Genomic DNA, 25,346 nt, shown 5'->3' on the forward strand with positions numbered 1-25,346 from the left:
TATCATTTTAAGTTTTTTTTTTAATAGCTTACAGCTAAAAGCATCAGCACTGCCTCTTAAATTGTGTAAACCATTAAGTTGGAAATCTTAAAATGTCTTAACTGAATATTACCACCATTTCCTTCTGTCACATAAAGACTTTTAAAAATTCTTTTGTCTGCGCCAAATGTTCTGAGAAGCTGGGAGTTCTCTATGCATTGGACTGCCTAAACATTGAAAAATTATCTGCTTCCCCATCAACCACTGATTTTTTTTTCCATTACCAAATGAGAGGTTCTAAAGGCCTACCATGACTAGGATAAATCACTCCATTTCTTTTGCTCTGTTAAAGTAGATGTTTTATGTTCCACTGCCACAAAATCCAAGATGAACACCAGAAATAGCCTGTGAGTTGAAGACTCTCATTTTAAAATGGCACCGCAATTTATCCTATTTCTTACTGTACTGTGAGCATTACATTATTCATTAGAAGTATTTGTTTCTTAAGCAGCTATTATGCAGCTTTTGCTGAGCATAGCCTTCTCAGTGCAAGGTGGTGATTTTGAGGGACGTCTTCCAGAGGATAAGGTCACTGTGGAATTTCCACCTATGTGACCTCAGTGTGTTTGCATAAATATAAATTCGTTCTATGACATTCCTGTCATGTTTGCTCAGTGAGCAAGTAATTTGCCACTCTCATTACTCCAGATACAAGGTACCTTCTCGAAAATCAGTCTCCTTTCTGCTTCATACATCACAGCTTCCCCCAGACATCCAGTGCCTCCTGACTCTAAAATGCAGCTGTGAGATAAAGACACAGTCTGTTTCAGCAACTGCATTGTCTAAAGGGGCTAATGAGTGTTACACCTCACTGGGAAACCCCATCTTGGGGCAAAGGAAATGTCTATATACAAAGCAAAGATGCTGTTTCAAGCGAAGCATTTCCTATACCAGAGGGAGGGAGGTCTTAATATTGGAACAAACGAGTAGCTACAGGGGGTTTAGTGCACAGAGTTCCAGAAATATTAATCTACCATCTTTTCGGGTCACAAATCATTTTCTCTACCTCTTGACAGGTTGAAATTTGACTTTGAAAGACAATCCATTGCAGAATCCTGACTGGCTATAATATGTCAAGCTTCTCCTCGGGGACAGAATCAGCTCATACCAGAAGATGAAATCATTTCAGTGTTTGCATTGGAGGTGATTGCCGTTTTTTCACCAACATTTCCAACTCGACATCACAGCAAAATGTGGGGGAAAGAAGCATTAGAGATATTTTTGTTCTATACCTATCTTCAAAGCTGAGGAAGGGTAAGATGCTGGGATTTTCATGACACATTACAGCTCAAATCTATTTTAGAAAACCACTAATTCAAATGTCAACAAATATTTATTGGGTATCCACAACATTCTATTCTTGGAGCTGTAGATATAAAATAATTAACAAAATAAACAGGGTGCCTCTCCTCATGGAATGTATGTTCCAGGAGAGAAAAAAAATAAATGAATACTTAAAAACATCAATGTGACAGTTTCAAGTATTGATCAGTACTGTGATAAATAAAAAACAGAGTGATGTGATAGGTATTGATGGGAGGAATAGAAGTTATAAAACACCATGAAATAGTATGGTGAGGAAACTATTAGCAGAGAAACAAACCAAGAGAAAAAAAACAGCAGAAAGCATGTTCTATGAGAAAAAAGGAAGAATAAAAATAGAGAGATTGTGAAATACAGGAGTAAGTATGGCTGGAGCAGGTAAGCATGAGTCTGAAAACTGATATTAGCAAGAGTCAGATTACAGAGACCTTCTTGGCTATAATCAGGAATTTGGATTTATTCAAAGTGCAATGAGAAGCCACTGGAAACTGAAAGTAGAAGGCGCTTTGAAACACCAGGGCAAATGACATCATCTGACTGACATCATTTAAAGGTCTCTCAAAAGTATCTTTGCATGGATAAACAGTTTTAGGGAGTAGATGTGGTAGAAGAAGGGGGAACTGTGAAGAAGCTGGGGTTACAGCCCAGGCAAATTATCATAATGACTTGACCTAGGAAGGTATAAGTAGAAATAAACAAAAGTCCACGTACTTGTGATATGTTTGAACGTATAAACCTTGGGACTTGTCCAAAGATTTAATGACAGGATGCTAAGCGAAATAAGCCAGGGAACAAAAAACAAATACCATATGATCTCACCTATAAGCAGAACCTAACCAACAATACAAAGATGCAAGGAAAATAAGACCAGTAACACTGAAAGGAAAAGAAACCAACAGAGACAAGAGGGAAGGAGGGAGGGGGCCGGGGGAAAAGGAAGGGAAGGGGAAAGTCAAGGAACATATAGCAAGGACTCATGGACAAAACCCAAGGGGAAGAGCTGAGGGAGGGACGGAGGGAGGGGGCAAGGGAAAGTGGTGGGGGGAAGGCAGAGACAAATGTATTTGAAAAAATAAATTAATTAAAAAAAATTGGTGTCATTAGTAAGATGAGGAGGGGATAAAAATAAATAATTCTCCTTTGGACATAATAAGTTTGAGAAGGCAGGTATCCAAGATATTACTGTGGAAGTTGAGAGCACAAAACTAGAGCTTAATTTAGAGATAAATTTTGGACATAGAGATAGCATTTAATACCAAGTAACTAAATAAGATTACCTTGCACAAGGTTATAGTAAGAATATAGGACCCCCAGTTAAATTTGAATTTCAGATGCAATGAATAATTTTTTAGTATAAGTATGTCACAAACATACATGAAACATAGTTATACTAAAACATATCCCAATAGTTTATGAGATGGATAGGTAGATGATAAACAGATAGATGTGTGTGTACTATGTGAAACACATAACACTAAAAAAAAAAAAAAAGTTATATGAAATTCAAGTTTAACTGGGCCTCCTATATTTTTACTTGCTAAATCTGGCAAACCTAAATCAGGATGATATTGTAAATAGGGAAGACCAAAACCTGGTGTGCTCCAAACTGTAGTAGAAGTAGATCAGAGGAGGAAGGGTTTAGGAAGCATTTATAAGGAGCCTTAGAAAGAACCAGTAAGGAGAGCATGGTGTCACAGTCACCGAAAGAAAAAGGTCCCCCAAGAAGGAAGAAATGCTCAACTCAGTCCAAAGTTTGTCCTGTTGTTTAGGAGTTGGATAAGATGAGGTCAACAGGTAGCCATGACATTCCTCATCGGGGACGCAAGCCTGGCTGAGCTTGAAAACAACAGCTACAATGAAATAAAGGAACAGGAGACCCATTGGACTGGAATAAAGAGATGAACAACTGGAGGCAGTGAATATAGAACATACGGTGGTAGCTATGGCAGCACAGAGTCAGGGGGAGGTGCAGGGCTGTGTGTACACTGATGGGAACGATGTGGTGGAGAGGGAGAACTGCATGGGTCGGGGTAAGAGGGGAAAATGGGAGGACCAAAGCCCTTAATGCGATCCAAACCATGCTGAATGTGTTGACTTTTGACAGTGTTGGAAACAATTCATCCATTGCAAGGGAAAGAAGAGAGGGAATATGGGTGTGGTTTCAGTTGGTTTCAATTTTTATCAATGACTCCCTTTTGAAACATTTACACAAAAACATTTCATTTACAATAAAATATTTTTCTTACATTTTAGTTTGCTGAAAATTACCCAGCTCTTATATACTCACATAAACAAATATAAACATACTCAAAATTAGTGGTTTGGTTTGAGATTTTAATAGTTAAGTTAGTCATTGTTAGATAGTTGTTTAGAAAAAAAGTGTTCACTTTTACTTTCCCATGGTTGCCTTTATTTTCCAAGACTATGGGAAGTACAAAAGAGCCTCTAAGCTTTTATAACATCAAAACTGAAGTTTTTCTAATGGAAATCAGATATTCCTAAATAACATATCCCACAACAATTGCTCCACAGCATACATCATTGAATAGAAAAGTTTATCGAAAACAGAGTAAAAGCAAATACTGCCTAGCTCCAGAGAAATGAAGGTCAGTTGCTGTGGGAACCACCCTTTGGACCTTCTGACCTTTGAATGTGTTGCATTAATGTGGACATTTGCATTGGAGCTACTCCAAAATAAAAATCAGGTATTCAGTGATGTAGTTATAAATGTAGCTGAGCAGCAAAGAGGCAGTGCCGCATTTTGGGGAGCACAAAGAAAAACAGTAAAGACATTTTTAAAATAGATATAATGGCTTTAGAACATTTTTCTAAGTATCATGCAGTCATTTGTCAGCTACCTGAGGTTCTGATGACATCTGTAAATGAACACGAATATTTGCTCCATAATACTTCATGTTCTTATTAACAGAAGAATGACAGTCTGGCAAACAAAATTTCCTGGTTTATTCCAGGACGCTCTGCATGGTTCCTGTTATTTTTAACACAAAGCTCACAGCTAATGCAATCCTGTGTCCTTTTGAATATTTAAAGAAATGTGTCTCCTTATCCATATCCAGAATTTAAAAGCAAACTGATACTTCTGTTAGAAATGATAAAATATGAGTGCAGGAAAAAAATCATAATTATTAAACCAACTAACATATATTCTATTGTTGGTTATCTATTGCCAACACTTTCCACATTGAACAGGCCTCTTTCTTAGCATGTTTACTACAATTTGAAATGGCAACTTTACTATCTTTGGATAATATTTTTCTTTGTTTCCCTATATGAACACAAGGGACAGAGACAGAGCGAAATCTAAATGCCATAAATATAGAGGTCTTGTATACATTGCCTGGGGTCTGGTAACCAAAAGGCAGTCAATATATATGATGGGCGGGTGGGAGGGTGGATGGATGGTTAGATGGCCAGAGAAGTATAGGAAAGCAAAGCTATAAAATTTAGTCAGATAGTGAAAAGACCATAAAAATACTTTTTTTAATCAAGTGAGAAAAATAAGGTATATCAAATATTTTAAAGAACTAGCCGTCATCCCTAAAGCCACAAGTTAGTGACAAGTATTTTAATTCCATTTCAAAACCCTATTCCTTCTAATCCTTCTACCTTACAAAGGATATACTCTCCCTCCCTGAATCTACCCATTCAGGCACTCAGAAAATAAAACATCTCACAAAAACCCAATGGTATTCTAGGCTCTAATGATAGATAAGTATTAGTATAAGTATGTCACAAACATGCATGAAACATAGTTATACTAAAACATATCCCAACAGTTTATGAGATGGATAGGTAGATGATAAACAGATAGATGTGTGTTTACTATATGAAACATATAACACTAAAAAAAAAGTTATATGAAATTCAAGTTTAACTGGGCCTCCTATATTTTTAGTGTTAGATTTTTTTCCCTTCAGAAATTAAGAAATGATTGATATATAACATTGTATAAATTTATGGTGTACATTAGGGTGATTTGATATAAATATATAGAGAGAGAGAGATAGAAATGATTACCACAATAAAATAAGGTAGCACATCCATCCCCTCATGTAATTACCTTTGTGTGTGTGCATGCACATTAGTATGTGTGTGATGAGAACATTTAGGACTTACTCTCTTAGTGTCTTTCAAGTATACAATACAGTGTTGTTAACTGTAGTCACCATGCTGCATATTAGACACCCAGAACTTACTCATCTTATAGCTGGAAGCTTTTACCCTTTGAACAAAATCTCTTGACTTCTCCCACCCACCAATCCCTGACAACCACCAATCTACTCTTTGTTTCTATGAGCAAGTATCATACTTAATGGTGAAAACCTGAAATTATTCCCCCCTAAAATCAGGAATAAGACAAGGATGCTACTCTTGCCACTTTTATTCAACATAGTATTGGAAGTCCTAGCCAGAGCAAGAAGGCAATAAAAAAAATAAAAGACATCCAAGTCAGAAAGGAAAAAGTAAAACCATCTCTCTTTGCAGAAGACATGAGAGTATATACAGAAAACCCTAAAGACTCAGCCCAAAAAAACTAGAAGAATTCAGTAAAGTTTCATTATATGAAAATCAAGATTAAAAAATGGTTGTTTTTCCATAAACTAATAATGAACTACCAGAATTAGAAATTAAGAAAAGAATCCCATTTTTAATTGCATGAGAAAGAATAAAATATCTAGGAATAAATCTAACTAAAGAGGTGAAAGATCTGTACATTGAAAACTATAAGACACTGATGAAAGAAATTAAAGAAACAAATAAATGGGAAGATATTCTGTGCTCATAGATTAAAAAAAAATTATATTGTTAAAATGTCCATACTATCCAAAGTGATGTACAGATGCAACACAATCCTTAACAAAATTCTATTGGCATTTTTTCACAGAAATAGAAAAAAAAATCCTAAAATTTGTATAGAACCACAAAGACCCTGAATAACCAAACCAATTCTAAGACAGAAAAAGCTGGAGGTATCATGCTTCCTAATTTCCAACTATACTACAAAGCACTATAGTAATCAAAACAGTATGGTGTTAGCAGAAAAACAGACACATAGCTCAATGAAACAGAAGAAATAAACCCACACATATATAGGCAATTAATATATGAAAAAAGATCCAAGAATATGCACTGGAGACAGAAAAGTCCCTTCAATAAACTGGGTTGGGAAAACTGAACAGCTACATGCAAAAGAATGAAACTAGACCACTGCCCTACATCATACACAAAAATTAACTGAAAAAATGGATTAAATACTTGAATATAATACATGAAACTATACAGAAGTAAGAAGAAAACATAGGCAGTAAATTCCTTGACATCAGTGTTGGCACTGAATGTTTGGATATGACTCCAAAAGTTAAGGAAACAAAAGCAAAAATAAAAAGGTGGGACTACATCAAACTGTAAAACTTCTACACAGCAAAGGGAACTATCAACAAAATAAAAAGGTAACCTACTGAATGGGAGAAAATATTTGCAAGCCATATACCCGATAAGGGGTTAATATCCAAAATATATTTTTAAATACTCAACTCAAGAACAAAGAAAAAAGAAACAAACAAATAATTTGATTCAAAAATGGGCAGAGGATCTAAATACATATTTTTCCAAAGAAGTTATGCAGATGGCCAACAGGCACACAAAAAGATTCACTAATCATCAGAAAAAATGCAAATCAAAATGGCAATTATCAAATGGACAAGAAATAACAAGTGTTGGGAAACATGTAGAGAAAGGCAAACCCATGTACACTGTTGGTGGGAACGTAAATTGGTACAACCACTATGAAAAATAATATTGAGATTCCTCAAAAAAAGTAAAAATTGAACTATCATATTACGCAGCTATTCTGCTTCTGGACATTTATGTGAAGAAAACGAAAATACGAACTAGAAAATGTACATGCACCCCTATGTTCATTGCAGCATTATTTACAATAGCCAAGCTTTGGAAACAACCTAAAGTGCCTACAGATGGATAAATAAATAAAGAAGATATGGTGTATATGTACAACAAAATACTATTCAGCCATGAAAAAAAGGAAATCTTACCACCTGTAACATGGATTGACCTAAAGGGCAGTAGTCTAAGTAAAATAAGTCAGACAGAGAAAGACAAGTGCTGTATAAATTCATCTATATGTGGAATCTAAAAAAAATAAACAAAACTCAGATACAGAGAACACATTGGTGGTTGTCAGAGGGGAGGGGAGTTGGGCACAATGGGTAAGGAGGGTCAACAGTATGGTGATCGATCGTAGCTGGACTCGCTGTGGTGGTCACTTCAGGCTGTATACAAATTTCTAATTATTATGTTGTATATCTGAAACTAATATAATGTTATATACCAATTTTACCTCAATAAAAAATTTTAAGAAGGATGGTACCTAGAGTCTATACTCATACATGAGGTAAAAGGAGCCAGTTCTTTATTTCACTTTTCACTTTTTTCTTCTAAAAGTAATTAGAGCCTTAAACTTTCCCAAAGCTAAATATATAGCGCACAAGAAAAGGAATGGCTCTGGGGTGGGGAGTTAATAAAATTCTGGAATAAAATACAATGAACAATGGCAGTCAAAAGCAAAAACTAAGCCAAGATCTAATTATATTATACTTTCATGAAAGTAAAAAACATTATGAAATATTTAATAATCTACAAAACTCCATGTTTTTCATCTTCCCAGGGATTCCATAGACTTGCATACAATTATCTCTTCAGTTAAATACACAGCACTTGACAAGTGCTTAGGTTCGCATTCATACCATTGTTCCTGATAGTATGGGGCCACTTCAAATGCTGGAAGCTCCTCCTTTGCCAATCTTCCTGCTTTAGAGAGGTTTAGGTTATCAGGGTTTCAATCTGCTTGTTTTAATCAGTATTCCTGCACTATTTGCCTATACTTCACAGCTGAGCCTTTTACCAGATGATTTATTTTATTTTCTTATGCTTGTCAGCACTCCTAAAATTTAATAAAAGAATAAAGAGAGAGGGCTCAGCAGGCATGGAACAACATGTCTTATTTTCCACAGAAATGGTAAATATATGTTCTGATTTCTGTGAGACCTCAGAACCTGAGCTAAGCTTTCAGAGATGATATTGTGGATTATGTGTGCTCTTTTCCTTCTGCTTGCCACCAAGCTATTGTGACATAAATAGCAAAGAAAGGATAGAGTTACCTATGAACCACCTCATCCCTTTTGTTAATAAAGACGATCCCAAAAATAACTGATTTAATGAAATGTTACTTTTCTATACTACTGGATACATGTAAAAACAAGTAATGTATGTACAGTTAGGAAGCACAACAATAAAATAATTGTGAACCATCACCTACTAAACCCACTACCTACCATATCGATCACCTACTAAACTCAACACCAATTCAAGAACAAAACATTACCCTTGCTCTTAAAGCTACTTCATGCTCCTTCCCAGCTCTCCTCCTGCTTCTCTTCAACTAAAAGTAATTACTGACCTTCCTTTTAAAAAAAAAAAAAATAACTTAAAACATATGTAGGTATCCTTAACCAATGTATCATTTCATTTTGTTTTGTTGAGCTTTATAAATGTATTATTATATTATGTGTAATCCCCTGAAACTTTTCTTCACTCAATATTACATTTCTAAGAAGTGTTTGCATCATATAATCTGTTCATTTTCACAGTCATATAATCTGTTCTATGATTTTAGCAAAATATGTTCATCCATTTCTTGTCAATGATCCTTTGGTCTTTTTCTAGGTATTTTACCATTGTAAATAATACAGCTAGAAATATTCTTATTCGTGTCTCCTGGTTGATATATGTGTTAAGAGTTTCTCTAGGACTTATATAATACATCAGAAAGAAATTGTTTGTCATAGGGAATGCATGGATTTAACTTTACAAGATAATATTAAACTGTTTTTACAAAGTGGCTGTCCTAATTTACATTCCCATTAGCAGCAATGTATAAGTTTCCATTACTCCACATACTTGCCAACATTTAATATAGAAAGACTTCTAATTTTGGCATTCTAGTGGGTACCCATTCTTGTTCCTAATTTGCATTCCCCTGACTGCAAGCAAAGATGGGTGTCTCTGCTTTTTTATAAATTGAGATATAATTGACATATAACATTATATGAGCCAATGTATTTAATTTCATGACTTTCATTGATATCTATTAATTTCTGAACAATTAACAGATTTTCAAGTAAGCAACCACGATCATTCCTTTGTTTTCACCACTGAGGAACCAAGATTTAATCAAGTTTTTCATTAAATTAGCCAGCCAGTATGGAATTTTGAACTGTGAATGTGATTACCAGTTTCTGGTTAACATATATTTTAGCTTTTCTTTTAAGGATCTGCAGGATACTTTCACATGATCTTTATAAAATATATGCCTACATATGTCTATTTGACAGATAATTTTTTCCCAATAGAGTTTGGTAAATTTCCTAAGTAGAATTATTCTAATGCTGCCAAACTTGTTTTCCAAGTTTTAATTCTTCAATTTCTCTTTTTAAAATAATTTCCAATTCTATTTTCCACCTTTATAATTTAAAAAAATTCTCTAATTTTTACTATCACTTGCTAACTGTGGCAAAACAAATAATGGTACTCCTAGAGTAGCAAGAGACATAAACAATGTGATTACAGTGCAAAAACCTTGACTTTTTTCAGACAGCCGCTTGAAGAAAGTATATGTATTTGGTCTATGAAAATCATTTTTCTCAGATAAGATGAGAATAAATAGAGTGGGACTTAATGTTAAATAGAAGGGATGTGATTAAAGTGCAACAACCTTGATTTTCTCAAAAGACAATTTGAGGAAAGCACATGTATTGGCCTATAAAAATTGATAATTTTTCTCAGATAAAAACAGAATAAACAAAGAGATTTAACATTGAACGGAAGGTGCCATACCAATGAAATATTCAATATTCTGGACCTGCACAGTCCTGTTATTGCATGTTTCCCACAGCATGGAGAGAGAATTTTAAATGGTTAAGCCATGTCCGTTAGTGATGACGATTACACAGTCAGACATCCTGCCACAGATCTGCCATGTTACCATTTCTGAGAATGGGTCTGCTTTTTTCAAAATTTTCGTTAATAGGCATCAAATTTTCCTTATTTCTTGCACATAACTAGGATAGCAGTACACCTCCTATCACATACAACATAACTTTCTGAATTTTACAGCACTTGTCTATGGCTGTGGGAAGGGCTTCCAGCTCTGCAGCCCTACAATTAAACTCTTTCATTGCAACCTATTGGTTTAACCATGGGGCATTAACATTAAAAAACCTGTGTTTTTCTGGTATGGTACTATGGGAACCCAGCCTTTGGAAAACCTATTAAATCTATGCTGTCTACAAAATAATCCAATCTAAAAATTCTAGCCCAACTATGGAACCCGGGAAATACACAGGGGTAGGCAAAGCAGGTTTGATTTCAACCACCTCAGGAGTCAGTGGGGCTAATGCAACCAGGTCACTGATATTCAGGTTTGTTGACTGATTTTCAAAGACTACAAGAATGTATAAATAATGAAGGCTGGCGATCTGAGCACCTACAAGACTGTACCTAAGTGCACTGTGCCACCGTGACATTCTTTTCAGTTAATACAGCTATCACAATAATCACAACCTGCATGTCTACTTCCATAAAAACAACTGTATACTTATTTTTGCCCACCCTTGTATATTAATTCAGTAACACCTTTACTTTTAAAAGAATGACCAATTGTCACTACCTTTAAAATACTGTATCAATACCATGATTTCTTTCTATATACTCATCCAATTCAAAGCTGGAAATGGAATATGATCAATGCTCAGTTCAAAACATAGCACAGAAGCTGCATCCTTCACTGTCCCCATTCTTCTCAGGCTCTCACGTACACACAACTGAGCGCACTGTTCTTTTTGAAACACTGTTCTCTCTTCTGGGAGTGAGGAACTGAACTGGGAGGAACTCCCAGTCTTGGTTCTCCTACTGCTTGCTGGCCTCTCCGTCTCAGGCTGCTCTGCTGATGCCTCCTCTCCTGGCTGACCTCTGAGTGGCCACTTAAGTGCCTCGGGCTGTGCCGGAGCCTCTGTTCCCCATTGCTCCCAGATGGTCTCATCCTGACTTGTGGCTTTAATATGATCTCCTCTGTGTTAATTCACAAAATTTTTCTGCAGCCCTGAGACAGACTTACCTGAACCAGACTTTTCTGGGCAACTGAGAATCTGGCATCTTTAGTTAGATGGCTAATTGATATCTCAAGCTTAAAAGGTGCATGTTCTTCCTTCTCCCTAACTGCCTATTCCTGTTCCGTTGTTCATTGCATCACCACCCAGCCAAGCGAAAAATTCAGAAGTCATTTTTGATTTCTCCCTTTTGCTGACCCTCATTTCTAAACTTTCAGCACAACCTATGCTCAACACTTTAAAAGTACATTAAAACCACCCATTTTTTCCATCTCCATTCTTGTCTAAGTCTGACCTTCACAACTACAATGACCTCCTATTTGATCCCTCGGCTTCCACTCTTCCACCATAGCATTTTTCTCCCAAAAACATAAGACAGCCATCATTTTCTTTTTACATGCAAATCTTACCACTGCACCAATTAAAAGTTTCCAATGCACAACCAATATACTATTATCAGAATAAAATCCCACCTCCTTTCTGTGACCTGGTAAGGAGATCGCTCATTCCCCCTCTGCCTCAGATCACTTACCCTTCCCCCTCCCACTCACACTTCATTTCTAAAAATGCCAAACTTAAGTCCCCAATTCTTTTATATCATTTAGTTCCTCTGCCTGAAAGTCTCCCTTCATTCTTTAGATTTTGTTCCAATTAAATCTTTTCAGAAAGCCTTTTCTGATTATAACATATAGCTTAGCATCCAGTTTATTTCCACCAAAAGAACATCAATATCAAAAACGTCTATCACTAGCATCTAAGTACCATGTGAGGAACCTTTTATATCTTGTTCACCATTGTGTTCCAAGCACCTGGGTCTAGGACAGTGGCCAGCACTCATAGGAGGCCCTCAATAAATATTTATCAAAGGAATACATTTTATAAGGCACCCTCCTCCTGATACTAAAGAACCACTTCCCAAAAAAGGCCTTGAATTCTTTTTGTTTTCATGTCAAATTTAATAGTCTTGGAGAAATTGCTTAATTTATATGCTACTTTCTAGACTTAAGAAACATTTAAAATCTCTGGTTTCTCTGTATGTCAACTATTACATGAATCAAAAATACAGTTGCACTCATAAAGTCAAAATTTTAACTTTTTTTTTTACTTCTGAGGAAATTCAAGAGAAAAGCTCTTCTCTACAAAGTATTGTAATTTATTTCCATTAAAATGATCTTCCTCTCAGACAATGGCATAATAATAGTTTAAGTGATTTGAAAAAAAAAAGATGTCTTGCTTTTGGCAAGTCTTGCTATTCTTTTAACATCTCTCATCAGAAATTACAAAAGACTTCTATGTCTTCAAAGCCATGCTTTGGAGACCCTAAAATACTGACGCAATGTTATGGAAGTTCAAACCCGCCATTTATATAAACTATATTACTAATAAGGTAAAGAAAAATAAATTTGATTAGCGTTACTACACTCTGGCAATTAATGGTGATGATCTAAAGATATACACACACAAGGAACGCCTTGGCTTTGCAACCACCATACCCAGTTAAAGGTAAAAAATCTCCAAATAAAAGTTTGGACATATGAATAAAAAAATTCTACATGGTTGGGTTTCTTTTTTTCCCCTAATGGGAAGAACACTCCCCAAACACTCAGGTATTTAAGAGGCAGAGTAAAAGAGGAAGAGTGTAGAGAAATTCAAGATACAAGTTCAAAATTTAGCTGTGCCTCTTACTGCTTTGCACTTGAGCGTATTACATATCTTCCTTCATCAAATATTCACTGAGCACTTAACTCTGCCAGAGGCTGAACTAGGTGCCAGATCTAAATATAAGCCTTTGCAGTAGTTTATGGACTTATCTTAGAGCCTTCATTTTCTCTTAGATAAAATGGAAATAATAATTCCCTGATCGTCAACCAAGATAAAGCAGGCAACATACTTAGCACAAAACACTTCAATAAATAACTTACAGTGCTTATCGCTTTCAACCAGATTATACTAATCCATGGACTACATGATCTCTCCCAGTGATTTACAGCATACATCTGAAATAAAAACTTAAACTCATACAATTCCATTGGTAAGAATCACCCCAAAACTACTGGCCTGAGCATAACATAAATATTACTAAAAATCATTTGTACTAACAAATTTTTGGTGTCTCTAAAGGTTTATTAAATAAATGTTTCATTTGGCCTCAAGTCTTTGATTCAATGAAAAAGTCCAAAAATCTACCATGTTTATTTTATTTACCAACCAAGATTTTTTTCATGTAATATCTTCAGTAGGTTGCTATCAAAAATTAGATGCTAAAAAGAAGTCAGAAAAAGTATGCATTCAGTACCTATTGAAGATTCAAGAGTTTGTTTTTTTTTTCTTTCATTTTATGGTTCTCTACTTCATAACAATTAATTGGTTAAATCTAGGAAATAGCCAAGAAGTGTTATTCTGTTTCACAGAGAATTAATGTATCTAATTCAGCAGTACATGAGACTCTTACAGTGTAATAGAACTATTTTATGACTATCTTGAAAAGGTAGTCTCTTATCTTCTCAGGGAGTAAGAGATTATTGTTCAAAAGCCTGTCATTACTAGGCCTTCTAATAAGTTTGCTGATTACTTGAAATGGCATGAGAAGTACCACAAATAAAAGAGCAATAAACTCTCAGGTCTTTTAAAGCTACAGTTCAATAATCCAACATTACTATTACCTTAACATCAAGATTCTAATTTAGAGTTATAAATTGCTATAATAATAATGATCCAAATTGAAGAAAATAAATTATTGCTAACCTCTCAAAAGGTAAGATGGTCCTGATATTATTTCATTAACACTGAGGGTGAAGTTTGATATTGTACTTTCAGTGAAAACGTAAACTGCAAAAAGTAAATGGGTAGAATTAGTGTCACCTGCTAGTCTCACATCACCAGGCAGATCATTGTCACATACACTAGAGATTACTGAGGTCTCCAGAAAAAAATTTCCTCGTAACAAATTAGTATGAAATGAGATTTTAATTAGGGGAAAAAAAGGCTTCTTTGTACTCCTAAGAAAGCAAATCATAATGCAAAATTCCTCTCTTACAGAGAGGATAATAGCTTTTTGAAAATTACCAAAAGTCAAATACTCATTTTACTAAGTCTCTGAACAAAATGTCTGACATCTATCTATGGCGACCAGGCATGCGGACGCTCACTTGTAGGTCCCAGGGCTCTGTCTTCTCAGTGCTTTCTCAGTTCCCCTAAGAATACATGGAGAAAGCCTAAATCATGACTACTTTTAATCTCCCTTTTAACAAAGAAAGTTTATTCCCTGCTTCAGAGTAACAACAGAGACGTGAAGGTGGTCCTTGATGGGTTGTCAAAAAAAAGTGTTACTATTCTGAACATTGAATGTTAACTTTGAAATACAGAGGAGTCACCTATATTCTACCACATTGCAGAATATCACTCTCCGCAGGTTATGAGGATGTCATAAACCTGCTACAAAGATGTGGATTCCGGGGAGGCTCTGGAAAATACAAAGAATATGGATTTTGAAAGTGTCAAGCCAGTGATATGTGGTGCTAGAATGTCCCAGAATTTCGTCTGCCAGGAAGCATAGGCCCAGATACCCAAAATATTACACCAAATAATGATCCACTGAATATGATATCATTAAAGAACACAAACCTATTCCATGAAAATGTAGGGAAATCTCTTTACAGAGCAACACAAACCTAGTTTTGCCAATATCTGAAAATGAGGAAATAAACTCAATAATAAACATGGTCTTCCCCAGCTCCTATATTCAGTGCATGATCAGAATGTGGCATTCTTTGCCAACCTGAGCCACACTGACACTATCTTTCCCCAAAGTTGGTTTATTCCTGGGCCTAAAGTATAATTTTTAATCCTAGAGCGGTGCAACGGTGCAATTTCAGCAGGCGAGTTCTGCGTGAAGGAGCCTGCATTTCACTGTCAGCGCGTTAGCAGAGATGACAGCGTGTACTCCCCTGGACACAGTGAAGGATGTTCACAGATCAGGAAATCTGGAGAGGAAGGCATCCAAGGCTCTGCACAGGGTAAGTCATCAGTCACCAATTCAAAAACTATCACAAACATCTTGACCTTGAAGTCACAACATTTTCAAAGTTCTATTTTCTTGATCATAAAAATGGAGGCGAGTTACCGAAGTATGGGAAAAACCATGCAATCTCGGGGCGTCCTACGAATGCCTCAGGAGGCGCTGGGAAAGTAAGGCACAGACCCTCCTCCTGGGGATAGCAGACTTGCAGGGTGTTTTTATATGAGATTCTGAGCCTGGGGGCAGGGGAGACATCCACCTTTGAAATACACACCTGGGGGTCGCAGCACGGGACTGGGGATAGTTAGGACTAAGAGGCATGAGGAAATCAACCAGGGAAGAGCCTGTTGTTAGCAGAGGTGTATAAGATAAATCTCCAGAAAAATGCCAGTATTTAGGAGAAGCAAAGGGAAAAAGCGGCTCCCAAAGACACAGAAGCATGAGGAGTGCGACGGGGCACAAGGACTAAGCCACCTACGGGGGCAGAGAGTCACGTGGAAAGGAATTACGGAGCAGTGGCAAATGCAGCAAAGAGATTGGAAACGGCTCGCCAAATGTGTATAGAATGGGAAGGGAGGGGAATTGAGAGTGGTCACAGCTAATGGCTTCTATTTTCCCATAAATTAAAAAGCACAGTAAACTGTGGAAAATCAAAGTGGAAAATTGGAGTATAGAGTCTTGAAGAGAGTGGTGAAATTCTGGAATATTCCCTGAGGCAAATGATTCTACTTAAGGAAAAACTTTCTAGGCTACTGGAAAGAAAAAAGTGATATACTTACTGGTTTTTAAATGTGTAAAGATGCTACATTTATTCAACAAATACTTTTTAAAAGACATTATGGGAAAGCACAAGGATGCATAAGACAAATCTCTGATCTGACATCAAAAATTCAGTTGTGTAAATAATTTCCCATACAATGCAAAACAGGGCCCCAAGAGTTGGAAGAATTTTGAATTGTGTGTGTGCACATGTGTGGTGTGTGCACGTGTGGGGTGTGCATGTGCCATGTGAGCACATGTGCGGTATGTGTGGTGCATGTAGTATGTGTGCAGGTGTGTTTGGGGCTGGTAGTTATGTTTTTCCATCCATACCCTTTTCTCTTTCAGTCCCTCAGGACACAAGACATGCACTAATAAAATGGTTCATAAAAATTAGGGGCACAATCCATAGCTTGAAACGTTCTGCTTTTTTATTCACTGATATTACAATTTGAATGTTAGGAACATAATTTACATCAGTAACTTGAGATGCTAGAAGGGGTCACTCCCTCCTAACTTCTACAAGGCACAGTTATCCAAGGACAAATGACAACTGAAGAAGCTGGGGTGGCTGAGAGGCTGGGACTGCCTGTCTCTCAGCTCAGCAGACACTTTCCCCAGAGTCTGGCTCTGAGGAAACATAATCAGCAAGCACCCTCTGGGCAGGGCTTGGAGGTAAAGTGCACAAGTAATAGTCTCTTTCCTCAAGGAGCTTCCAATTCAATTGGAAAATAAGACATAACCTTAAGAAACATTAAATAACACACATTTTGTAAGCTCGTCAGGGCAACTAAGGAGGAGCAGGGCTATGCATAGTTCTTGCCAAATTCATTCTAAAGTCTGAAATATAAACAAGGAAAAAATGAAGAGAGGAAATAAAAGAAGAAAAAATACATTTAAGGGAAAGCTGTTGAAGAGGCAGGAATCATGCTAGGTCGTAAAACTGGGTAAAGGTCAAGACTCCATGAAACACAGCAAAAAAAATAAAAGCCAGCCCCATCCTAATTGGTACCCTCTTTGTCATCACTGCTGATAAACTCACCCTGCGCAACTCTGAACCATCTGTTTCTTCAAAGCACGTAACTAGCAGCCCTAACCCTGCCAATGATTAGGACAGCTCTATTTTAGCAGGCATTCATTTCAAAGATCAGATGTTTGACTGTTTCTTTGTCTTTAGGACCTGCAAAAATAGGATAAGAAATGTGTCTACAAGTTCCCTGCACGGCTGAGCAGTTACATCATGTATGTATGTTCACAAAGGCTGCATTTATTGGCACTTTGTCCTCCGAATTTTCAGAAGAAAATAGCCATATTTACTTTACTTGGTACTTTCTGAGCCATTCATTTAAGATTGGATTGAAAACCTTCTTTGAGTTTAAATTTTTACATTTTAAAAAAAAAGCAAACCATAGCAATTTGCCATAATTAGCGCTCTCATAATCACTCAGCAGCAGGAAGTTCCCTTCCCCGATTCTCTACTTTGTGTTTCCACTTTCACCCAGGCCCTGGGCAGCATTTCAAGCCAAGAGGCATGAGGATTGGCCCAATCCTCCAAAAACTCTAAACAACCAACCACCCTACCATTTCTCTTACATTTGTTATTCCTAATCAAGCAAGTCCCACGTACCACTAAGGTAAAATGCGTTTAACTCTTTGCATGTCTGAATTAAATCATGGCATTTTACATTCACACAGCACTTAAATTAGTTTGCCTTAGCTACCCAATTAAATCCCATTAGGAATGCACTGTCAGGTTTAGGTACAGGTACTGAAAAGCACCCCAGTCTCTAGAAACCCAACCCTTCTTCTCAGGCATTCAGTGAGCGGGGTTGTCGTCCTTGTCTGTGTCCTGGGGCAGAGCAAGGACAAAACCGGGGCTGTGGTGCCAGGGAAGCGGAAAGCCTGCCTCAGGCCTAGGCGGTGAGTCACAAATAGAAATTGGGGGTGAAACCAGGATTGATTACAAAGAGTCTAAGTGACAGATGTCAAGAACTTGAAAGGTGAAACATCAGAATAACTGCCAGGAAGTAATGAAGGAAGTGAGCAATCAAAATGCAAACAACATAGGACACAGAAAAGGATGTAGAAAACCTCGAAGAAAGAGAACCACACCAACACCAAACAGAAGCTAATGCCTCATCCCCACTAGTCAAAAGTTGTTATCTAGCCCTTGCTGAAGAGATTACTTAAAAATTGTATGCAGCCCTGGAGGGTAGCTCAATTGGCTAGAACATCATCCCTATAAACCAAGGTTGCAGGTTCAATCCCTTGTCAGAGCATATGCAAGAAACAACCAAAGAATACATAAATGACTGGAACAACAAATTTCTCTCTCTCTCTCTCTCTCTCTCTCTCTCAGAAAAAAAAACATTTACCCAAACCCCCCAGTGGGACATAATGATACTGATAGTTACTTGTCAAGAACCTGCGAAGCACTTTACATACATTCTTATTTAAAGCTTGAAACAACTCTCTAGGCATTTATTAATTCCCTATTTTATGCATGAGAAATCCGAGGCTCAGAAAGGTAAAGTCATTGCCTTAAAGTCCACTGTAGTAAGAGCCAACTGGGATTCAAAATGCTCATTTCTCTACAATATGCTGTTACACTGATGGTTATACATAGCAAAATGTGGTTCTCTTTCTAGAAATGTGCTGTCCAATATGGTTGCCTCTTGCCACATGTGATCACAAAATTAAAAATTTATAGATTTTGTACTGGTTATATAAATAAGAGAAGTTGTGGTGTAGCACAATAGTGGTAGTGAATATGGTAAATAGGTCATGTAAATATATATGTCTAAAGGCATCAAACGTGAACATTTTAAAAACATTCTGCAATAATTGCTAAGGAGGTAACCATGAATAATATTTCCTCAGTTTTTGAGGCTGTAGGCTTTATTACACTAAACGAAGCAAAGTTAAAAATAAAGAACCAAGTAAGAAAAACAGGCAGACAAAGAAGGTGCAAAGAAACCAAGCATAAAATGATCCTGATTACTAAATAAAGTGCCCATCTGTAAGGGACCCAAGAAGCCTGCATCATCAATTGACATCTATAATAAAAAGCCTCTAACATCTCTCAAAAGACTTTACTAGTGTGTGTTGATCATTATGCACAGTCATACCTGGATGTAATGCTAATTCAACAGCTTTTGTTAACAAAGGAAAACACTGAGAGTTAATGGGGAAGACATTTACTCAGAGTTGCATTATGTAAGATGCCACTTCAAAATCCTGGCTATGATTCTGGCCAGAGTCTATGAACCACAGGAAGATGTGAATCACAGGGAGCAAGTGTATAGGGATCATGATCTTGACTTCCAAGTATTTGTAACATTTCTTATTAATATTTGTTGTGCTACTTCGCTTTATCAGTGACTTCATTCTCAAGCCAATGAACGGGGTCAGCAATAACAGGAGCCCACGTTCTTCCTGAAGAAAGTCATGATCTGGTCAGAGAAGAACTTACGCCTCTAAGGCAGCTGTGAAACAAGACTTCAGGACAGCCAGGTGACAGAAAAAACTAGATGCCACATCCTTAAAGCCCTTCAAAAGAACCCAGCATCTGAGTTATGAGCACTATAGTTTCATTGTATTCAGAATAAAATTAACAAAAGAAACATCTATTTGAAATAAGAACCTTTCCGAGTGATTGTGTTGTGAAACAATATAAGCACAGGACTCAAAAAGGCCCAGCCAAATTGCCACCCCCATTAATCTCTGGCAGAGGCAGGACTCCTAACCTTGCTGAAGTTAAACGAGGCAGTCCTCCAATACCCTAAAAACTCTAACGTTCTAGGAATTCTGTGATGGAGAGATTTGCTCCCTATATTTATTCTAAGCATTACAATAGTTCTATGTAAGGACCAGACCAATCCATAGAATGATGAGATTTGGGGACATCAGGAAATCCACTCTACTCTCCCCTCTCTCCCCCACATCAGTCCCTGATGCCTTAACTTTAAAAATGAAGACTGATGGGTAGAATTCCAGGCAGTATAAGGAGAGAACAGCATTAAAAGTTCAGCTGGAAGGCATTAAAGTCAAAATTCATTTACTTCACAATTTTGCCATGGGCCATCCCTGTCTTAGGATCCAATAAAAATTTCTGTGAAGAGCCTAAAGCTAGCGTCACACTGGAAGGAGGCACAAAGCACAGGCATTACGCTCACCATATGGCCCCCTCCCTCTCAGGCTTGCTCAGAAAGCCAGCAGCGTGGGAGACTGAGCAATCTCCTTGAGGGTCCATAAGGTTGAAAAGGCTTTATTTAGAAATCCTTGTTATTTGAAATTATGAGTTACTCTAAACCCCATGAAAATGACTAGTGCTATTCCATTTAAAGCCTCCATTCATCAGCAAGGAAAGACTACCTAACAGAAAATATGAGACAAATCTCTTCAAAAAGATTTCTAAAACATGTATCATGGCTAGATTGTCGGGCCTGACATTATATTCTCATATACCATTCATTGATTCATTCAACAAGCATTTCAGTGAATGTTGTTTGCCAGACAAGGGATCTGGAGTAAACAAAGAATTAGACAGACAAGGTTTTTATTTTCCAAATAGCTGTTTTCTGGTTGCAAAAACAGACTGTAGGGGAAAAAAATAAACAAACAAAAAATTAAACCTTTTATACACATAGCATATGAAAATGATGTGTCATAGGCTGAACATGATTTACAACTTGCTTACAATTCTATTTCCTAGATTAATATAGTTAAGGTTTGGAAGGGACCACAAACAGATGTAGTCCAAACATCTAATCCAATCTCCTCCACAAGGTCCCCACTAAGTGGCTATCCCACATCTTCTCCAAATCACCCCATGAAAAGAAATTCACTCCCACCAGTTAAAACAAACTTCCCCAGGAGACCCTGGTGCCACATCATGTAAATTCAGAGTCCCCAAACATATGTATATTTTTAAATACGAGAGGATAGCCCTCGCCTTCCCCTACTGGTCTAAGCCATCCCCAGGGCCTTTGACTTTCCTCATAGGAAATGACATAATACCCTTTGTCACTGACGCCACTCTCTTCTGAAGAGGGTCCAGTTTGTCTATGTCTCTGTGAAAAGCTGAGATCCAGAACTAAACATAATAAAGGGAGAATGTTTACCATAATAGTTTTTAAAAATGGGCCTTGTGGTCTGATACATCGACCTGCATTAGAACCCCAGCTCTATACCTGCCAACTGTTTGACCTTCAGCAACTTAATTAACCTCTCTGAGTCTGTTTCCTTACCTAAACCTCCCTGTACTAGGGATCAGAACGTTCCATTATATTCCTTAAAGCTTGGCTGTAAGGATTAAATGTGATACAGAATGTATAATACTTAGTATGATATCTGATACATAGCAAAGTTTTAATAAATGGGCAGTGGTTTTTATAGTTTGTTGTTTTTACTCTCCAGCCAGAATCTGACTAACCCAAATTAAAGCACAACTGTTAAGTTATCTCTACGTGGTGTAACATTTCCTTGAAGACTCTCTATTACCTGTTTCCATTTTTCACATTTTGGTTGCAATTCTATGCTTTTCGGTTTTTTAATTCTCTGATTTCTTGGCTTGGTGACTCACCCACCTCTGGCTTTTGCTCTCATCCCACTTTTATTTAGAAAAAAATTTCTGAGTTGAATACACCTGAGCCATGTGTCACAATAAATCTTTAGTGTGGGTTCAAGATAAGTCTCTTATTCCCAATTGACAGAATCATCGCGAAAATTCCAAATTAATCTAAGATGCTCTCCATTTCTGCTTGAAAAATAATTAAGGAAGGATGTATTTGAGGTTTTATGCTTCCTTATCCAAATTATGTACAGATGCTGCATGGAAATGTATTCTTAATAGGTACATTAACTATGATAAGTTCACTCACATCATTGTCATTCATGTCCAATTAACCTAAATGCCCAAATGGGAGCAGTAAGCACTTGTAAGAGGCAAGGAGAGTGAGTCCTGTGGCTCTCCCCGCCCCCAGTCCTGCCATTTGAAGATACAGGATAGCGGAGGGAAATGAAGATGAGTATTCAAGATCAAGAGGGTTAACTGCCAGCAGACCTTGGCAGGACGACATTAAGAGCATAGATCTGAAGTCACTGAACATGGAACCTTTGCTTTGACAAGGAAAGCACTTACGGCATAATAAAACAGTAAGAAAAAGCATAACACCGCTTCATACAATTCAAAGTATAGACAGCATTCTAAAAGGAGTACATTATTTTCATAATTTTTACCTGTCAGAAATTAAGCATTTAGTTTTCTTTTAAAAGGTCGAAGTCATCTCCAGTTCTTTGTATGGTATCCCTGACAATTAGGCATCCAGTCCAGACTCTGTTTGATTATGTCCACTGGTGAGGGACTCACCACCTACCAAGGCATAGTATTCCATTGATGAAGGTCTCTTTTGGTTAAACATTTCTTCCTTTTATTCAACTGATCTCTATACCCCCCATAACTCCTCCACTCCAATAGTTGGCCTGTGCTCTCTAAGGTGACATATCAGAAAGCTCAGCAGGGTGGAGACTGAGGGAAGGAGCTGGGGAATGCGTGGGAGGAGTGCATTTCCCCTCCTGTCTGTTAAAGGAAGCAAGGCCACTTACTTCTGTGGGGGAGAAGCCCTAGTAGGAGCCAAAGGAAGGATAAAAATATTTGTAACCTGGGTATGGAGCTATCAAAGTCACATGTTAGGCTTATATTGAAAGGCCCAAGAAACCATGTGGGGAAAAAAAACCCTTGAATACCTTGAACCATCAGGCAGAGTGTAGACCCCGGAAACAGAATCAATTAACTACATTTTAGAAAAAAGGGCAACTCTTTGTTCAGGAGCTCTGTGAATTTATGAACATAGGTAATTCCAGAGAGGCAGTATTCAGGGATTCTCAAATTATATTGGGCATCAGAAGCATGCTCATTTAAAATGCAGACTCTTGGGTTCAGTTCTTGGAGATTCTAATTCAGTACCTCCGGTGTGGGGCCCAGGAGTCTTCATATTCAGCGAGGGAAAGCTCTTTGGGAAATACTGGCACCATGGTGAAGCGCTCTGGATTCAGACTTCAGTTCATACCTGGACTTGCCAATACCACCCATATCCTTCTTCAGTAAAATGGAGATGACAACTGTAGTTGCAACCTCTTTAGGTTGTTACAAGCATTAAATAACAAAATGGGCGTAAAGCCTAAAGCATGCCCCCTATAATGGCCTAATAAGTAATTTGTAGCAATTATTTTTTTTATTATTATTACAATGCATTGATTTCAACTTTCCCTCAAGGAATTTACACTTTCAAGTCCACGCTTCCTCTTGGCTTTCTTTTTCTGAGGCTCTGCTTAAAATTCAGACGATACCTCTGGAAATAGGGCATAGAGGAATCAACTAGAAGGCCTGTTAACTTAATATTCTTTCTTTCTTATCCAGCCCTTCCCCCTTTCCACCTTTCCTCCCCCCTCCCCAACCACCTCTGCATTCTCACAGCCATTTCTCTTGTACAAGCCTTCTGACAATGTTGCACTTTTTGCCTAGAAAGCCCTTCTAAGTGCCTTTCTAAATTGTTAAATAATTTCCACCTGTGAAACACTCAGAGCAACCAATCCCTCCCCAATGCAATCTTTCTGATCATTGTATTTTGTATTCTGATTGTATAATGGTCAATTTCTTCACTTATCTTATTTGATCAGCTCTAAATCTGTAGTAAGAGTAGGAAATGAAGAAATGGGGCAATGAACGGTAGTTAATCATTCAACCCCAAACAGTAAATTATGTTTCAATTGCTTAATTCAGGCAAATGCATTCTTGGCCCAACTTATCAGCATAATAGCCTCAATTTTCCACTTCACTTTCTTGATGTTGTCTCTTGATAAAAATTCTCAGTCTCATTAATCAATTAAAACATGAAATTATGATGTGTAAAATTTTAAAATAAAGTAATAATCACAAAGGAAATTTTTGACGTAGTATATGAAGCATTATCAAGCACTGAAATTAAAATATCTATAGTGTTAATATACTATATAACTGATATAACAAATTAGCACTAAATTAGACACTGAATGAGACAGTAAATTGTGAAAGAATACATTCTTTCCATTGATAACTGAATTACTAATAAGTATACTATACAGAATAGCATAATATTCAAATAATATAATAGTATAATAATAAACATGCTACATAGAACATTAGATGGTAATGTTAAAATGCTATGAAAAAATAAAGGACAAATGGAAAGTTGCCAGAGACATCCTCACTGACAGGATATATACTGAGACAAGATAAGGGTGTAGCCATGTCAATATTTGGGGCAAAAATTCCCTCTGGAAATGCATGTGCAAAAGCCAAGAGGCAGAGGCCAAAGTGGCAGGAGCTGAATAGGGGAAAAGGAAAGAGGAGCCACCCTGGGAAAGAAAATGCTGGGCCAAGTCATTACGGGCGTAACTGGCCATTGCCAGGACTTGGCTCTAACTCTGAATGCCAAAGAGAGCTGCAGGAGGGTTTGAGCAGAGAGGACTGACAAGAGCTGACTTAAGTGCTAAAGCAATCACTCAGGATGCTTGATTGAGCTGTATGAAGGTGAAGAGACAGTGAGGAACCACTTAGGAAATTATATACCAATCCAAGCCAAAATATTGGTGACTTAGGCCAGAGTGAAAAATGTGGAGGTGATGAGAAGTGGCCAGATACTAGATATAATTTGAAGGTACAGTAAAAATTACTGATATGTTGGATGTGAGTATAGGGGGATGGGAGAGGTAGAGGAGGGTAAAGGGGGGATAAATGGTGACAGAAGGAGACTTGACTCTGGGTGATGAACACACAATATACAAATGATGTGCTACAGAATTGTACACCTGAAACCTATGATTGTATTAACCAATGTCACCCCAACAAATTCAATACAATTTAGAAACAAAAAGAGAAAGAGAGAGTGAGAGAAAGAAAGAGAGAGAGAGAGAGAGAGAGAGAGAGAGAAAGAGAAACATGTCTCAAGGATAACTCCAAG

General features: G+C 37.2%; 1 protein-coding gene across 1 annotated transcript in view; it reads right to left on the bottom strand.

Moving 5' to 3' along the window:
- Positions 1–25,346, bottom strand: part of TAFA2 (TAFA chemokine like family member 2) — a 434,053-nt gene that overhangs the window by 154,809 nt on the left and 253,898 nt on the right. The gene's annotated exons all lie outside the window — the stretch shown is intronic.

This window comes from Pteronotus mesoamericanus, unplaced genomic scaffold (assembly GCF_021234165.1).
Source record: "Pteronotus mesoamericanus isolate MK-2021 breed Mesoamerican mustached bat unplaced genomic scaffold, CSHL_Meso_final contig_56, whole genome shotgun sequence".
Taxonomy (NCBI): domain Eukaryota; kingdom Metazoa; phylum Chordata; class Mammalia; order Chiroptera; family Mormoopidae; genus Pteronotus; species Pteronotus mesoamericanus.